The sequence below is a fragment of the Agelaius phoeniceus genome, chromosome 1 (genome assembly GCF_051311805.1).
Source record: "Agelaius phoeniceus isolate bAgePho1 chromosome 1, bAgePho1.hap1, whole genome shotgun sequence".
NCBI lineage: Eukaryota > Metazoa > Chordata > Aves > Passeriformes > Icteridae > Agelaius > Agelaius phoeniceus.
The window spans coordinates 149383535-149398431 of record NC_135265.1 but is presented as its reverse complement, the minus strand read 5'-3'; the positions used below and the strand labels follow the sequence as shown (position 1 = coordinate 149398431).

At 41.4% G+C, this 14897-nt stretch overlaps 1 protein-coding gene across 2 annotated transcripts in view; it reads left to right on the top strand.

Annotated features, from left to right (window-relative positions):
• Positions 1 to 14897, top strand: part of FAM135B (family with sequence similarity 135 member B) — a 201581-nt gene that overhangs the window by 72347 nt on the left and 114337 nt on the right. The gene's annotated exons all lie outside the window — the stretch shown is intronic.

The following is a 14897-nucleotide window of genomic DNA, read 5'->3' as shown; positions in this document are numbered from 1 at the left end:
TATAATGTGACTTTTTGGAGTGTTGTCTGCAACCAAAACCCACCACAAATACTGAGAAAGATGTGGATTTTTAATTTATTTTGTAATTTTTTTGTCGACCCATTTAAAGTAACCTCTTTGGTTTAGCTCTTTCCAGGACTCACATGTCCTCCTCACAAGATAAACTCTGTGAAGCAGTGGAAAGAGATAAATTGATGCAATAGACCCACTAGAGCTTGAGGAAAGGACAGGGTGGGAAGATTCTCAGAGAGGAACAGCCCTGGGTATCTCAATCACTTAAAAGTTTATAAAGTATAAAGAAAGAATGCTAAATCATAGAATGGTTTGGGACTTTCAAGCTCATCTTTTTGCAACTGCCCTGCCATGGACAGGGACACCTTCCACTAGACCAGGTTGCTCCAATCCTGGCCTTGGACACTTCCAGGGATGGAGCATCCACAGCTTCTCTGGGCAACCTGTGCCAGGGCCTCACCACCCTCTGAGTGAAGAATTTCTTCATAATACCTAATCTATACCTTTCCTCTTTAGTTTAAAATCTCATATTCTGTCACTATCTGCTGGTGTGTAAAATCCCTCACTCTCTCATAAGCCCCCTTTAGGTACTGGAAGGCTGCAAAGGGATCTCCTGGAGCCTTGTCTTCTCAAGGCTGAACAATTTCTATTCTATCGTCTTGCCAGTAAAACAACATTAAAATTTCCTGCTGTTCTCAGGTCCTAATGCTTCCCTCATTGGAAGCAATGCTGGATTACTCTTGATGTGCTGCTCTACTTCAGACTCTGCAGAACTTAGATGATGGTCAAGCCTGTTAGGAAGGTCCAGTGCCAAGATTAGCCTGGTGGCAGATAATATCCTTTATTTCTCAAGATTCTCTTCTAGCCAAATTAGCAAGGTACAAAATCCACTGAGTTCAGGCACTGTAAAATTAAAGACAGTAGAGAAACTGTGAAAGGGATCCAGTGAGATTTTCATTCTCTAAGGTGGATGGCAAATCCATAATTGACCTGGATGGCCAGATTGACTGAAGCCTCACCATGCTGGCTGAGGACTCCAAGCTGGTGGTGAGGTGAATGTGTCAAGAGGGACCTGGACAGGCTGGAACAGCAGGCAACAGCAACTGTGTGCAGTTTGGCAGGGTCCTAGCCCTGGGATGACATAACCAAAGACCTGAGCTCTGAGGAATGACAGGAGACCTCTTCTGACTGAAGGTTTCATCTCCCTGGAGTAGAGAGGGCTCAGGGGGAATCTCACCACAGTGTCCCAGTTAGTATTCCAGGGTAACTATGAAGAGGACACACTGTCTCTTCATGAGAAGCCTCATGGTGAAGCTAAAGGGCAATTACACCAGAAAAGGTTTCATCCCTTAGAAGAAAGAAAATTTTTCAGCGAGAATAATCATTCACTGGAACAACCTCAGGGGCTGGGTCACTGTAGAGTCCCCATCTCTGGAGGTTTTCTAGATGTGACTGGTCTAGAAAAGGCTGCTGGAATCTCCTGGCTTCCATTCCCATGAAAGGCTGAATTGGATTATCTTTTGAGGTCACTTTCATTCTAGGCTATTCTATCACTCTGTGAACACATGGAGGGTGTTTTTCCATGGATACTGGTAGAAGATAAGTGTGGGTTTCACTTCTAGCTGTTTTGGAAATAAGCCCCCCTCATACAAAGAGCAGATTTGCAAACAACTTGGAGGCTTTACTGCTGCAAAGATAAGTGCCTGCAAACTCTTGGTGTTTCCACAGTTTGGTGGCAGCTCAGGTGGACATATCATCATTTGTCTCTGCTTCTGTGTTGTTCACTATTGCTCTGATTCTATTTTTTCATCTATGAATAACTTTTTCTGGGACAAAATTTCTGAAACACAAGGTTTTGTGAATTCTTATATTATTAATATTAATATTTTTAGGATTAGCTCAAAATGAGATCAGAACTTGAGAAGAGGGGACAGATTCATGGTACAATTGGGAATGAAAACTCTTGTCACCTCTCTGTATAGATTTTCTGTAAAGGACTGAGGACACATATTGACAAAAAAACATTGTGAAGAGATTTCAGTGTAGTTGTTAGTGCTGAATCCATTCAGCAGAAAATGGGATTTCCATCACTAGAGCTGTCAGGCTTGTGCCAGCACTGAGTGTGCTTTCAGAACAGAATATTCATCTTTGGTGGAAGGGGAAGTGTCCCTTCAATGCTGCCAGCACTTCAATGAGAAACATGGGTGAATTGGTAAAATCCCACATTTAGCAATGACTTTTGTTTGAGCGAGTGGGTAGACATAGAGATGACCCATTTCTTGAGAAAGGTTAGGAAAGCAAATGTGATGCAGACATTGTATCACAAATCTGTCTCTCAAAACTGCTTTTTGGAAAATAAAAGCTGGAGGGTCCCTGTGCAGGCACTGGAAGCAGGGACAGCAGGGAGGGGCTCTGTGGGGAGAGCCTGGGCTGCACCACGCCAGACACAGGGGAAAGGAGGAGCTGGGAATGGAGGAGCAAGGTTGAGATTGGGAAAAAGGCAGAAAGAGCAGTCAGAAATCAAAGAATATGGCTGGCTGAGTCTCAAAAAAAAAGGGAGTTGATACAGGGAAAGAGGTTTATTTTTGTTTATCATCAGCCTACTCTGCCTTTAAATATAAATAAGTTATTTTACCCAAACCCTGTCTGTTTACCCTGTGATAGTAAGTGCTCTATCTTTATCTTGAGCCAAGAATTTTTTTTTTGTTTTCATTTCTCTTGCTGTTCTTTTGAGGCAGGGGAGTGAGGAAGCTGGCAGCTGACCCAGGCCAAGCCAGAGCACCCAGGTCCATCTCCAGGTGTGCATTCTCTGACCAAAGCTGAGTGATGGTGGAAGTCCTGTGCTTTTCCTGCATCTCTGTCACTTCAGCTGTAATATCTCCTAATTTATACTGATCAAATGATCTCTATATGGTTCTGTTTTTTTCTAATAAGACTGCAATCTCTCTTTTGTCACTATTGCTTCCTGTTCTGCCTCCAACAGTTCCTTTAGCACTTAATCAAAGCTGCCTTCTGTAGGTAGCCATGCCTTGTATCATCCAATTTAAACTGTAAGCAGACATCTGAATCTGGTTATTGTACTGTTGCTGTTGTAATCTTTCTTTGTTTTCTTTTAATTCTCTTACCACTTTCTTAATTCTTTGTAGTTGTTGTTCCAACCAGCTTATAGTCTCTAAGACATCATTACTTCTATTCTCCAGTTCTTGCATCTGTGCTACCAGTTTTTCTATTTCTTTGTCAGAAGCTGTAAATTCTTGATGGTTTTGCTCCTTTCCTAATAAAAACTTATTATATCCATCAATTATTTATTTTATTTCTGCTTGCAAAAATTCTACCTCATATTCTGTAAGCATTCCACAAGTCTTTGATGTTACTCCTAAGTTTTAACTGTTCTTCCTATTCCTTAATTTCTTGCACCCCATTAAATTTTCCTTTTAAAAGATGGTTTATCCATCAATTGCCACTGTTTTTCAAACACTGAAATTTGCTTTCTCAGATATACAGGCTCCAATAATTATTTAGCTAAGTCCTGGTTTCTATGCAGTTGTTCTCCATGTTCTACATCCTGTTTTATCATTTGAGAAGACAAGCTCAAATGGTCCTTTCCTCCCTGACACTAAAGCTCTGCACTAAAAATTCTACTTCCAGTCCTAGAAAATAATTATAACAGGAGCAGAGGTGTTACAGTTTTGTGGCACATTACTTTCTTTTCTTATGGAATTGTACAGGCTGTGTGAAACTCCAAAAAATTATGTTTTGTACAAACATGTAGTTTTTGCTCCACATTCTATTCTGACACTGAAAAGTGTCCACATTTCCTAGTTGCTCTTTGAGTGTTTTTTTTTTCTGATTTTGCACTGATTTTTTCTGATTCTGTACTGATTTTTTTCAGAGGCTGATTTCTGATTCTGGGGTTTTTAGTCTCAGAATAGGAAATGCTATTTGTTTGTTTTTCAGTTTCATTATTTGTACATGTATGACACAGACACATCAATCTCTGTTTACATCTCACAGAGGTTACCCTCATAAATAAATCTGTCTGTCTGAATTAAGAACCTAATTTTGAGAAGAAATGGACCATTGCAATCCCTTTCTCTTTAATGGGAGGACATTGAGCTGTAATGAGTTCTAGGAATCAGGATCCAAAAGAGAACAGGATCAAATTCCTCTCTGAAACTCACAGGAGACATCTTAGGAAATTTTCACATTTCCATCTTAGGAAATGGCTGTTTGTGTTCAAGAAGTGTCTGGATGATGCTTTCATTCATGTGGATAAGTTATAGTTAGTCCTATGAGAGACTTGGACTCAATGATTGCTTGAACCCAGTGATGGGTCGCTTCCAACTTGAGATTTTTTATTATTCTCTGTGTCGAATGAAAAAACATACTCCCCTCAAAATACCCCATAACAAATAAAGCTGCATTTCAGCAGAAACCACTGAAGCAAAATTTCTGTTTTCTCACTTTAATTGAGCTGGACCCAGACAGAAATGCTGAATTTTGTATTTCTCTTTGCTGTGGTACTGATCAGCCACCCCTGGGCTCAGTTTCATGGATCTCTGCATTCATTCCCTTGGGAATGTGCTGTGTGCTCTTGCCTGATGGTCCCACCTTGCCCCTGCTGATGCACCTGAGCAGAGCCCAGGCCTGACGTGCTGGGTCAGTGCTGGAAGGAGAGCCTGAGACCCCAGATTGCTTTGGGATGGAGGTGCCAGTGGGTGTGAACTCCCTTGGGCTCCAGCAAATGTCAGGCCTTAGTGGAGGCTCTTTCCAATTGCAGTATGGTAATGCAGCTCCTTTTTTTGCTGAAGACTGAAACTGAGTCCAGTGATGGCAGATCAGTAACAGAGCAGTGTCTGTCTGGGATCATGGACCTGGAGACCACCCTGCAATTGTGAGAGGTACAGGCATAGCCATGAGACAAAACGAGTCTGAGACCACACTACTTAACCTATCTGCACAGTTTTGTTCCACCACAGCAAGTGGTCAGCCTGGTGTTTGAACTGGCCAATTTAGTGGCAGTAGAATTTAGGGATCAGCTGGATGAACTAAGTAAAGTGACTTGTCCTGGGACCGTGATTCACTGCGTCTCAGGTCACACTGCATCTCCACTGGGTTTATTTCCCTAAACCTGCTTCTTTTGGAATCTAATTCAGGGTCAATGGCTAGAAGATACTCAGTTTTTGTATTCATTTGGGATTAGAAAATTATCAGGCTGTGAATAAAGTGAAAGTCTCTCCTTGGTCTGCTGGATTAGACATTGAGTCCCCAGTAGTTTGCATCTTTGTTTTAAGGTCACTTTGGCTTTCAAATTTCTGAGAAGTTCTGAGATATGAAAAACAATCGTACAATTTTTAAAGCAACAGCTTCTGAGAAGTCATTTCATGCCTATCATTTTCATTTTTCTCCTGTTTCCAGGAGTGGGATACAAAACAAAATGTAGTGTAAATAACCCCATCTCCAAACCTGTTTATCCATTTCACTCCACAAGCACAGAAGCACTTTAGAAATCTCATGAGACACGATGTTTGCCTTATTCTACTAAAAAACCCCATTTAATATAAAGGTTTGACTTGATCTCCAGGAATATTCAGCTAATTTTATATATACTAAATGATTTTTAGAATCTCTTGATTGCACCCAGAACAGGTGAGGGTTAATTCTCTCTCATATAATCAGAATGTAAGTTTTTCCAGGTGCTTCAGTTAGAAAAGCACAAAATCTCTCATCTTTAGCTCTTCATATGATATAAGAACAGATTGGAAAAGGTTACTACTTGACTGTGAGACTAAATTAAATTATGTTCTCAAGGTTTCCTATTGCTTTTGAGACAGGAATATAAGTGCTTCTATCCTTATTGGAGTCCTAATTTTTCTGCCCTTTCCTTTCACTGCCTTTCTTTTCCAACACTAAAGCACATTTCTATCGTTTTACTCTTTATTCACCATTCTACTGCCCACTCCTCTTCACCCCTACCTTGCTATGATGACTGAAAGGGAAGTAAAGGGCAAATTGCTTTAAAAGGATGAATATGGGACTAAATAAAAGACAGCATTGCTACCTTGATGAGAATAAAAGGGCAAGAGCCCCTGAGATGAGCATAAAAGGAGATGTAAAGAGAGCTGGTTGGTGTAATTGTCAGAGAGCTGCGGGGTTTCATGGGCTGGAGATTTTATGGCTTGTGGGATTGCAAGTTTCTGCAGAGGAGAGATGATCTGATGAAACTACAAGAAGCTGGATGCATAAAAACAATCAAGGTTGTGGCTTACCTGGATCCAAATGAAATCCTTGCCTGAAAAGCATCAAGTGCCAAGTGTAGGCTCTCCTTTGGTGATGCACTGAAATATTTTAGTGGCTCTTCTGCCAGAAGTTGAGTAGATTTTTCTAATTATGCCCAGAGCACTGTGTTCTTGAGAACTTCCAGCCCTAAATCCTGGACTCAGGACATAAGTATCCATGTTTGATCCAGGGATATGCTGAGCACCTTCTGAAGATATTGAGAACCCATGTGTACTGTTTGCTTGGATGAGAAGGAATCACACCAAGCACTTCTCAAGCCTGCAGAACTAGGCAGCATCTGGTTTTAAAGCAGGATTTTCTATCACAATAGAAATAAGAAAAAATAAAAAAAAAAAGGCTGCCATACCTTTGCAATAGAACAATTTCATCCTATCTGCATGATGGAGACTCCTGGCAGGTGAAAAGTTTGCTTTCACAGACCCACTTTGTCTTTTACTGAGAGACCAGTTTGTTACTGCACTCCAAGGAGGGTATGGCTCACCCTCCCCACACTATTAATTTTAGACCTACCTTCATCAAAAGTTAAAGAGCTTGAGAATAAAACTGGGATGAGAATTGTAGAAACTTGATGTGATAAATGGTTGTGGAGTCTGAACTGGGGCACTGCAGCTGTGTTTGACTGACCTGCCCTGGCACAGCAGCAGCTCTGGGCATTGCAGAGGGAGCTGCCAGACAGACCTGTCACTGTGTGTGCAACACTGAGGGTTGGAAAAGCCTTCCTCTCCAACCCTGATAGCCTCCAAAGTGAGTGTAAGATTCCCTGGGCTGCCAGGGGTGTTCTTCCTAGTTCCAGAAAGGTGAGAATAAAATGCTAATAGTGGCAATGACTTCTGTGAACATCCACCTCCTGCCTGCTGCTAACTCCTGTGTCCCACAGTCACTCCCTTTTTTTCTGGGCTATTCTAGAGCCTGCCAGCAGCTTGAGGTACAGTTAGGTCAGAAAAGCTTCTTGAAATAATATTTAATTGAGAAATGTCTGGATTTTTTAGATATGTCTGAAATATTTTGTGGGTATATTGTAGGGCTTCCTCATGCATATGATATTGCACGTTGTGCTTGCATTTATAAAAATGTGGTAATTTTTCTGATATGCTCCATAGTCTGATTTATCTGTCTGTTTTCAATCTTAGGTGTAAAATTATCACCTTTTTCCTTGCTCTTCTGTTTGAATAGCCAAAGAACCCACCAAAATATTTATATACAAATAAGGATGGATTTACACAGTGCTCTTCTGTATGACTTGTGCACTTTAGAGATCCACCAAATCTTATTGACTCTGTTAGATATGTAACCTTCAACATTATCACCACAAACAAGGAAAATTCTACATTGTTTTATGCAAACTTACAGAATTTTTTGGCTACACTCCTGACTTGTTTCACTAAAGGGAAAAGAGAAATAAATGGTCTGCTTGCCCTCCTTGCCCTGGTGTTCTCCCTGTACTTCCATAATGGGTATTGCTTTACATTTTTATTTTTCAGCAGGAAGCTAACCAGATAGAAAGCTTTATTTTTAAGCTTTGGTCCCCAGTGTTTCTATGGAAAGTAATAGTGTGTTTGGCAGATTATAGATTATTGGTTTTTCTGGGAATCAGCCTGGTGGTTGCAGATATTTACTCTGTCCTGCATAAACTTCTGGAATATCCATCAGGAAGCCCTCAGATGGTAACACACTTGGTAATTCTCTGCTGGGGCTCATCAGCTCAGGACAGAAAGGTCTCTTAATGCTGTTAGAGAGACAATGAGGTTTTTTACATCTGAGGACCTGGAGTTCAAAGCTCATGAAGTTAAGCCTTGCAATGAGATTTTGAGCTCTCCTCTATTGCTGTTTTCATGAAGACATCCATCTTTTTCCTTGCCTGTCAGGCTTTTAGGCTTTTTCTCACTGACTCCCAAAACAGTGTGCTGCAGTCCTTGGCTCCCTGGAAGCAGTAATTCAATGGAGAAGATTTGCTGATATCCAGGTTCCTGGAGGACAACTCCAACACTGCTCTGAGGAGCAGCTGGAGCTCCAGGCTGACTCTTCAGGCTCAGACACAGCTCATTTGTTTGCTGGATGTATCAGCTTAAGGATTGTTTATTTAAAGGCAGCCTAAGCTGGGATGAAATTTTAAGCCTTGGAGCTGTTCAGGCATAATTCAAAGCAGGTGGAATTTGAACTTGTCTGGCTCCTGTGACACTGCTACTGAGCCATAAGTTTTGCTTTCCGTGTTGCAGGGATGATCAGGGAGGAGCAGTCTGGTCTGTCAGTGCTCCTGGTGGGAGTGATCTGGTTTGGTGGCATGAGGCATCAATATTATCTTACAAATTGCTTCTCTCAAACCTGTCAACCCTTCTTAACCTGAGTTTTACAGTGTCATTACAAGGCATTCGTAGGGGAAGACAAGTAGAGGATGAGAGCTGTGATATTCTGGTATTAATGTGAGAGGAGGAAGGAAAGGAAGGATGGAGCCCAGAGCATCAGTAACAGGGCTGGTACCACCCAGCTCTCTGTTGGTTTTGATGTAAATCCTCTAGAATCAGGTACTGCCCTGTGCTATGGTTAGATCACTAGAGATGACGTGATGAGTTATCTGTAGCAAAAACATTTTATTATCCTAACATTAGGAGAGGAGGTCTGAGCTCCTCAGTGTCAAGAGACTGAGAGGTGTCAGCAGCTCTGCCCCATGCAGGGGGAGGCAAGGGCAGGGATTGTGACCCAGCACATCTGTCAGAGCAGGGATTGTCACCCAGCACATCTGTCAGTGCAGCCAGGCTCCTGAGCGAGGCTCCAAGCCAGGAGTGAGGAGAGTCAGAGCAGGCCAGCAGGGCTGAATGTGTGCCCAGCCACAGGAAAACAAAGGAGCCACTTGAGTTGTTTAATTTTAAAGATTAGAAATTCACAAATAGCCAGTGAAGGTGGGGATGGCAAATTCATTGCTGTTAGGGTGACCCATGCAGTTTGTCTTGCAAGAGAGAAGGGACTTGGTGTAGTATGCACTGCCTGCATAAATAAAATGGTACTGCAAATAAAAAGGATCTGTGTCTTATAAATCATTTGGAAATTTACTGAGCTTCCCCCAAAAACAAATTGGCTTTTTCATTACTGCTTCTGGTAGGAGCTCTTTGATTTTTTTTTTTACAGTTTTGCTCCTTTGCCAGCTGCAGTTTTTACATCTAAACAGGATTTATTCATGGACAGTTTATATGTGTTTGTTCTTGTGCCAATGTTGTACTTTCTTGTACCTCAGTCTTCTTTCTTCCTGATTATTTTCCTCCCAATATATTTATAGATGGAGAGGGGATCTGATTGCTCTGTTTTGCTGAGTTAAGTGTACCAAGTTCCTTTAGTTCTTAAAATCAGCTTGCTGTTTCCTGATCTTCCCTTCACAGTGTCTGTACCACATTATCTGGCAATTTTCCATGCTCTCCCTACTTTACTGAAGTCTTAATAAGTTTTTCTGCACTGCTCTTCCCTTTAAAAAGGGAAAAAAAAAAAACCCAAAAAAAACCCCCACAAACAAGATGTTTACTCAAAAAGAGGTACTGCCTAGCCTAACTCTAATAAGCCAGACTCAGCCTAATTGAAGTAAAACAGGAATTGTGCTGCAGTTTCTCATTTATTCCCTAATTATTCTTTTCTTTAAATCTACTGTAAAGCCTTATGTATTTCTGGGACCACACTCAGGGAGCCAAGTGGTGTCCATTCCACTCCCTTTGCAAAATGTCTGTTCAGCTTCTGCTCTTTGCCAGCCCTTCTGTAACTTTATGGATTTACTGTATTTGTTGTAAGTCTGTATTACCAAGTGTCCAATTCACATGCCACGTCTACCAAGGCTCTCTAGGAAAAATAGTTTGTTATTTTTGGAGGCAATATCTCATTTATCATTACTGTCAGCTCCATATCACTATCAGGCAGTGCTTTCCTACACATTTGTGGTGAAGGACTTCCTGTAAATAATTTGATGGCCTTTGCAATGTCTACCTCAGTCTGATCCTCCAGTTTTAAGTATAGATTTTGATCTCCACATCCTGTTGTGTTCTTTGTAGTTTTTTTATGTTCATGCTTCACATGATTTTGGAGAGGGTTGCTCAGCTGGGAAGAGATGAAGTTGTCTGTAGGATTTCTCCCCAAGCCTGAAATTCAGTGAGAGCCTCTTACACTAAGAGGGAGGAGCCATGTCCTTGGAATTGCCCCCAGCCAAGCAGCATCCCACCCTCAGGGCTCTGCTGCTGCTGGCTCCACACAGCAAATGCTCCTCTCAGGTGAGAACAGATTATCCATACGCTAGGAGAGCTCAGGAGACAAAACTGATCCCTCTTTATCTTGAGGGGATTGGAAGAGTCTGGTGAGCATGACCAGACTATGAGGCTACTCCTTGATTAGAGTATTTAGAGCCAGCTGGAGCTGGTTCTCTTTGTTTTGAGGAAAACAAGGCACATTGTATGATCAGGTGTATCTGTTGCTTCTCACTGTGATTTATGTCATTTATTGCTCAGAGTGCCACACTAGAACTGATGAGTGCTCTTAGTACCCCAAAAAACCCTTTTCCCTTTGCCATCCTGTTAGAATCATAGAATGGTTTGGGTTGGAAGGGATCTTCAAGATCATCTGGTTCCACCCCCTTGCCAGAGCTTAAACACCTTCCACTATCTCAGGTTACTCAAGGCCACATCCAACCTGGCCTTGAACATTTCAAGGGATGAGGCATCCACAGCTTCTCTGGGCCTCACCACCCCCTGAGTAAAGAATTTCTTCCTCATGTCTGACTGAAATATATTCTGCTCAAGTTTGAAGCCATTCCTCCTTGTCCTGTCCCTTAGCAGGGACTGAGGACAGTACTCTGTCACCCAACAGTGTGGGTTTTTGTGGAGGTACTGAAAAAATGTTTTATTTATGCTCAAAATAACATGGCTTCATTTTATATGTTGGTCTCAGCATCACTCAGACTGGTACAACAAAGAGGTGTGGCACAGTGGGATGGGGAAGTAGAGACATATCTGTGTTTGCTGCTGAAGAAATTGAGTGGGACTCTGCATCTTGCAGTGTATTTTATAACATATTTGATTTCCTGTGTTTTGATCAGGACACCCCTCCTCACAATGCACAAGCTATTATGAGTAACATCCAACTTCCCAGCGTGGGAGCAAGAACCTTCATAGTTTTGGTTTTGCTTGGTTATAAAGTCACCGTTTGGCAATTCCTCCCTGCTTACAAAGGCTTAGAGAAAGCTCTGAGGAGGAATGGATAATGTTTGCCTTTCTAATGATTTAAATATTGATATGTGGCTAAAAAAATAGAAAAAAACCCCAACCCTACAACCAGAAAGAACATAACAGGTACTGGGTTTTATTACATTTCCTGTTGTTGGGGTTGGAGGTTGTTTATTTTAAATGGACAATAAGCATTCTTGTGAAATTCAAACAAGGATGTCCTTGGGGTTTCTGACCACTCAAGGTGAAACTGTTCTTTCTTTATATACTGCTTGTGATATTTATCTCTTTTATTTGCCTCCTCTGGAGCTGTTAACATTTTGCCTGAAACTCTCACTGAAAATATTTTCAGGAAAAGTATTTTTTTAAAAAAGAATAAACTGATAAATATTTCTCTGCACTAATATTTCTCTGCAATTTTGTAATTCAGTCTACCAGTTTGAGCCTTTAACATTCTCACTGCCATGTGTGTTCTTTACCATGAATATCCCTGAGATGTTGGGGGGATCTGAGGTGCTCTACATCTCTGTCCTCTGCCATTAATCCAGCTGAGCACCTTGAGGTACAAACCTTTGCAATGAACTCATATGCACAACAGAACCAACAAAAGGACATTTAGAAGTCTCTTGTGTCTTTTGACTAGAAGACCATTCTCCAAAGTCTTTCTTTAGGAAGAATCTATCTAATTCCATGATGATTTATACCAGAATTCCTTTATGCCATTGCATTATGAAGGCCAGACTTTTTGGCATTAGATGCCAAACAATCTACAATAAATAATTTATTAATAACTGTTTATTGTCATTCTTTTTATTAAGAACTAAAACATGCTTGGTCACTTAAAGAATATGAGTTACGCTTTTGGCTGCAATCCTCAATAGTGCAGAACTTGCTAGTCTCTGGATTCTCTTTATATCTGGACCTTCAGTCTCAGAGTTTGACATTAGTCTGAGTGTTCCTTAGTTTTCTATGAATTTTCTATGCATTTTTTACTTTGACCAGTTCAGTTTGGTGGGTACACAGGAAGACAGCTACTTGTGACCCCCTACAACATCTCTGCCATCCAAATGAATTTACCAAAATTTAGGGGATGAATAGGGAAAGGTTTTAATTAGATGAAGACCTATTTTTTATGTCCTTGCACCTAGTCCATTTGGCAAAGGACATAATGAATGTAGTGAGGTATCTTCATGTGGTTTTGATATCCAAGGCAGAATAGTCTGGGCAATGAGGAAATAAATGTCTGCATAGCATCCTCCAGGTGCTGAATGTCTCTAAGTCTGCTGAGAGTTTTGACTGCGTGGCCATCATTGCCCAGAAAGGTTTTGGATGCTGGAAGTGTTCAGGGACAGGTTGGATGGAGCTCTGAGGAACCTGGTCTAGAGGAAGGTGTCCCTGCCCATGTTAGGGGGTGAATGAGATGGGCTTTAAGGTCCCTTCCAAAACTATTCCATGGTTCTGTGATTCCATAATATGAAAGTGTCACCCTAGGCACCTCTGCATAATCTCCCCAGCTTTAGGTGGCTTAATCAGAAGCACCAGGAAAGCCATTGGACATCAGTTTTCTACTGGAAATATTTAGGGCTGCGTGGGATGTTTCTGAACATGAGACACACAATAAGGGAAGGGTGACATTCCCATGGTGTGGCAGGAGGTACCCAGTATGACATTCCCTGGAGGAACTGCAGCCTGTGGATGCATCTGCACTGGATCAGGGAATGTGTGAAGAGGAGGGAGCAGCTGAGAGATGCTTTTATGGACTGACACTAACCCCCATCCCCTGAGCTGCTTGGGAGGAGAGGAGTCTAAAAGACTGAAGCCAAGCCTGGGAGAAGGGAGTGGGCTGGAGAGAGGTTTCATTTTAATGTTTAGGTTTGTTTCTTTCTACCCAATTGTGAATGAATTAATTTCCCAGAAGCTGAATCAATTTTGCCAGTGGCAGTAACTGGTAAGCAATCTTCCTGTCTTTATCCCATCCTATTTTTCAGCCTATTTCCTCCTGCTGTTCTGTTGATGAGGGGGAGGGACAGCTCATGTGGTTGGCAATTTGGCTGTTAGCCAAGGATAACCCACCACAATTCTGAGCAGCAAAAATTTAAAATAAAAGTGGCCAGACAGTTATAGAATATCATTCTTTGGAGCTGATCTAGTAGAATGGGCACATGGTAAACCTTAAATATCTGCATATGGAGGAGTGTGTTCAGTTACACTAATGTGTAATATCACTTTAATACCCTGTTACTGGTATTTGGAAGTTACTAGACTTTGTGAGTAGTCCACACAGAGTATTTTTGTCAGTAAAAAAAATTGTATTGCATAAAACTATAATGAAAATTCAAAGGGTCTTAAGGTATAAGTCTTGCTATAGAAAAAATCAGGATCAATACCATCAATCAAAAACTTCTGCATAGTTCAAGAACAGCATAATGGAGAGAAAGATCAGGTAGCTTTGATTGCTGTTATGTCTAACTAGATACTGAGTGTATTTAGAATATGGACTGCTTTTATTTTCTTTTCTGAAAACTGGCATGTAAACAGAGTTTTCATGCCCAAGCTCTTGACTGAAACAGATACCTAGAAATGTCAAAGGTTGTGCTGGATTTAGATCCCAGATGGGAAGAAGCTGCCAGCTGAAACAGGTAGAGTAACATGGGCTTTCAGCTGTGAAGGACATGGAACCTCTGGAGTGGTGCCTCTGGAGTGGTGCTTCTTTTTTAGTTTAGTTTAGTTTAGTTTTGTTTTGTTTTCTCCCCATCAAACTCCTTTTTTCAGCTTTTATCCTCAGAAAGACAGATCTAGGTCATTCACTATTACACATTTTGGAAAGATTTAATTGGTAAGTGTAGCCTGAGAGGTTCATACAGGAGTTCAGAGAGAACTTGGTGTTTTCATAAAGTTACAGAATGGTTCAGGTTGGAAAAGACTTGCATTTACAGGCTGAGACAAAAATCAGGCCAAAACTATCTGTAAATACTAGTGAGTTAAAGGACTTTATAAATAAAGAGACCAAAGGAGGGAAAATCCAGAGAAAGAGAGACTTTTGTAACACCAACATGGTGTTAGAGTGTGTTGGTGGGAGGTCTGCAAAGAGATGGAGATATCCTGATCTACGATATCCTGCACTGGGCACAGTACTGAACACTGCCTCATATTCCTCATCCATGGAAGGGGTGGTGAAGGAAGGCTAGGATGAGTTTTTCCTTCTGTTTTGACTGAGCTCATGTTCTGGGGTCTGAAACAGGCTTCCCAGGGAAGTGGTCCCAGCACCTGCCAGAGTTCAAGAAGTGTTTGAACAATTCTCTCAGACACATGGAGGGACTTTTGGGGTGTCCTGTGCAGGGCCAGAAGTTGGCCTTGATGATCCTTGTGGGTCTCTTCCAGTGCAGGGTATTC